The following is a 4,429-nucleotide window of genomic DNA, read 5'->3' as shown; positions in this document are numbered from 1 at the left end:
ATTTATGTAATTCTTAAATATTTAGAAACTCCAAAAATGAAGTGGTTTTCTAACTATGTTTTAACCTCCAAAGAAATACTATTTCTCTCTTAAATGCATGCCCAAAGTAGCAAGAACAAAGCCCAGTAGCCAGGACTTAATCAATAATTTAACATATGTGGATTTTATTCTCTTTAGGATAATCTACCAGGTGCCAAGAAAAACCTATCTATTCAAAATTATGTCTGTCACTTAAATTATTAAATGATCCACTTGTACATTATTACTGCTTCTCTGTAATATACCTGCTTGCTTTGGGAGCCATGATTATCTTTTGTCTGTGGCTTAAATATATGTCATACAAATTTTTAGAAAGAAATATTGTATTAACACTGCAGATTCTGTATTAAGGAACATAAAAACTTCTATAAACACACAAACACACAGTTGCTCTGTAGAGAAGCATTGCCTAGGAAGATGTGTGAGAGATGTCAATATCAAACCCATATTCATCACAGCTAAGGAAACAATCTCACTTGAGAACTTTTAAAAAAAGGTTCATTTATCTGTATTTTCCTCCCTATTCAGCTATGTCTTCATTATCTCAAGCTCTTCACATCTTAAAAATACTTTATTCCAGATGTGTCTGATAGCCTTGTGATAGCCAAATGTGTCTCACACTTCAAACTCAACCAGAAAAAAATGTCAAAACCCTCACAGATTGATTCATCTATAATAACAACACACAGGCTCTGGGTTTCCTTGGTATCTAAGGCAAGATCCTCTTAGGATACTAAACCTTAGTGTGTCAAGCACCTGATCCAAAAATAAAATCATGATGAACATATGAATGAAAGCAGGCTCCAAGAGGATCCTTAAGGTCTAAGATCTGAAAGTCAGAAGGGTTGGAAATGACACTCATTCATTAACGTGGACCTAAAATAGACTCAGCAGCTATATATCGGTTACATTCATGGAAGAAATATATTTATCTATGGTCAAACAATCAAGGCTGTAGATCATATAAGATTATATCTGATGAATTATTTTAAAGTTATAATGGTCATAGGGAGGAGTGAAGGTGGTAATGATTACTGCTTTCAACAGATTCGTCAACAATTTTTGTTACTTGACTGGGAGAAAAATCAGCAAAGAGCCTCAGTAAAAAAAAGAAAAAGAAAAGAAAAAAAGAAATGAATGAGGACAGCTTCTTCACTTCTGAATCCAAGCACTAGTACAACACTGATCATGCTTGCTGTGGATACATATTCTAAAGTTCAACATGCCGTGTGTGAAGCAGGAAAATGAAAAAGTTGTAGTTGAAAGACTACATACAATCCTCATCCTCAGCCAGCCCTAGAGTTGATAACGAATGCCACTGAGTGACCGCAACGAAAAATGGGAGACTTGTCATTGTCCTTCAAGCTTTCTTACATGAGCGTAGAAGATAACATTCTACCCTTGGCTATTATCATTTCATTTTCACAGGACAAATAGAATGGTTGATTCTTTTTTATTTTTAATAGAAAGTAAGTATAGCTGCAGTTGTCTGGAGTAGCTTTAAATCTAGATGGCTTGGTCACTCACCATCTTTTCAAGTTTTCATCATTTTATTGGGTGACAGCTAATCAAGGTCTATTTTTGATGCCTTATAGTTTCCTTGTTTGGAGTCTTTTAAAACTCAATTTCCCTTTCACTCATGTCAGTGACTCTGAACACGTTATTTGACATGGCTAGGATGAGAAACATACTCTATATGTAGATGATACGAATCTGCTCCTATGGGTGATCGTCCACGGGTTCTCTGCTCTTGTTATCTGGCTGACCTTAAATTCAGCAATAGTTGTATGGTTTCAGATTTGAAGTTTGCTACATATTGCTTTGTGAATAAAAACACACATCCAGGAGATTGGAAAGGAAGTACTCAACACTCTAGAAAGTTTGACTATAGACTAGTAAGTATAGAATAAATTTTCTGGTCATACAACTTCTATAAGAGAACCTAAAGCTTCCAACATTAACAAGAAACAGAAAAATCAATTCAAAATACCAGTAATTCTGACACAGTCTGATCAGGCCTGTATGTAAAATAAGAAACCAGTGACTAAAGACACGTGTAGATCAGCATAAACCCACTGGTTATGGTGAACATTCCACAGCTGGTATCCACTCAAGAATCTGTTCCTCACTTAAACCCATCCAATCAACACATCAAACATCATTTTCTGTAAGTGGCTTGTGTTAGAGGTTTGTTCTTAGGCAAATAGTAATAAGAAATGCTATTAGATGTGTACACATAGAATCCCTCACTCTGTATGGAAGGTGGCAATGTTTTCTATAACTGTCAAGATAATGAACCCCCAAACCACTTCTAATCAAACCATAAATCAACACACTTAAACTAAAGAGCAGAAGAAATATTTTTTCACTGTGCGGAAGGGTCCAACATGAATAAGTAAAATTAGACCATTCTTTCCTTTTGAATATCACTTAGCTTGAAAATCTAGCACAGCCACATAATCATTCAAAACTACATTGTGAGAATAAAGGTGACACTTGTAATTACTGCCATAAAATGTGTCTAAAGTAGGAGGATCTGCCAAACCAGGCTGTGTGGTTGCACTGCTTAGATAGGTTGACTTGTAACAGCACTCTGCTTGAGGTGTGGATAAAACAAGGGATGTTTTGGAGCGGTCACTCCTTTTTGCAGCACTCTCTGGAAACTCATATGGATTGCTAAGTTAATAACCATGCATTGCAAGGAATTCTAGTGGCCAAAGGTTGAGGACTATTGCTCTTTCAGCTTTGTAGAAGCTACTAGGTTATATAACTGTATGTAAACACTTTGAAACTGCTTTGCTCCTGTGAAAATACACTGTAAAGTATAAAGAAGAATTAAGCACGTGGGCTCGGCATATGATTTTATAACTTTTGACCAAAACCACGAGAGAAACTTACTGACCTCTAAAGACAGTTCTTGGGCTAGTGAGATGGCTCCTCAGTCAAAGGGAAGTACAGCTAAGTCTAAGGAACTGAGTTCTACCTCTGGGACCCACATGGCAGAAAGAGAAGTCATCTTTGACCTCCACATTCATACTGGTGCATATATACACAAATAAGTAAAATTAGTATATTTTAAAATATTCTTCTCTCTGTATGTGGGCCATATAAATAAATTCATATATATATATATATATATATATATATATGCAAAAAGACAAGCATCTGCATGTATTCAACTGGTAGAAATGTATTTTTGTTGCTGCTTACTCAAAAGTTGAAATACACTTTTTTAGTTTAACCATTTTGGAACATCTGTGAGATGTAACTACAAAATGGAAATTGCTTAACAAACTATGCATTAAGAGAACTGCAGTTTCATTTCTCTTTGTCACCAGAAAATAAGATAAATTTTCCATCAGTCACAGTAGAAGCTAGAGGGACTGATTACTCGATATATAGTCACACCTACATTTCACCAAATATTCCCCAAGACATGGCATTTACTCTCAGTGTTCAATAATTTCCTCAAGCTGTACACCTGAAAAATATGTCTCTCGTCTAGTGTTTCATAATCTGGCATGTGTTCACAGCCCATATCTTTGAAACAATTGTTCTCTTGTGTATGCAAATACCTCTGGGTTTGCAACATGTTTATTCAAGAAAGTGGGCAAGAATGTTTCTTATGTGAACATCTGCAGGTTTCCACAGGAGATCTGCATAGAACAATAAATACATTTCTTCATGAATTCATTTTTTAATGGCAGTTATACATATTTAAAAACTTTCCAAGAGTTAAAGAAACTCTGCTTGGTGACTTTTGTTGTTTTTGTTGTTTTGTTTTGTTTCATCCAGAAAAGCATATAAAAGAAACAAGATTAATGTACGTATGTTAGAATCTGGTTCATGGATTAGATCTCCGCATGTTCTAAACACACCAAAATCCAAACATACAAGTATTTCTTAAGCGAGCACCATCACCCTCACCCTTCTATTCACAGCCAATTCTAGTGTTAGCCTCAAAAGTACTTAACTATTTTCTCATTCCATTTCAACCTGCTCACTATACCGAGGTTCAGAAAAAGGTAAATGTTAAATGTTTTCTTATAACTCAAAATACTCAAATGTTTTCACGTACATTAAAATTAATATGTACACTATACAGAATACATGTTTTTAAAAGATATTTAACATTCCACATACACATACACAAATGCTAAAATATAATATATTGATTTTCTGTAATAGTCATATCACTAAGGTAATAAATATAAACAGCAATTTGTCCAACAAAATATACAAAGACCACTTATCTGAAGAATTTACATTTCTGATTGTGTCTTGATACCAAAGATAACAACACTGTATTTCCAATGTACATTTCATAAAATCGAGTTTCGTTTTTCTATACATTAAAAACTAAAAGAAAACCAGTGTTTTCAGGAATAAT

The sequence above is a fragment of the Arvicola amphibius genome, chromosome 1, assembly GCF_903992535.2.
Source record: "Arvicola amphibius chromosome 1, mArvAmp1.2, whole genome shotgun sequence".
NCBI classification, from domain to species: Eukaryota; Metazoa; Chordata; class Mammalia; order Rodentia; family Cricetidae; genus Arvicola; species Arvicola amphibius.
This window is presented reverse-complemented; position numbering follows the sequence as displayed.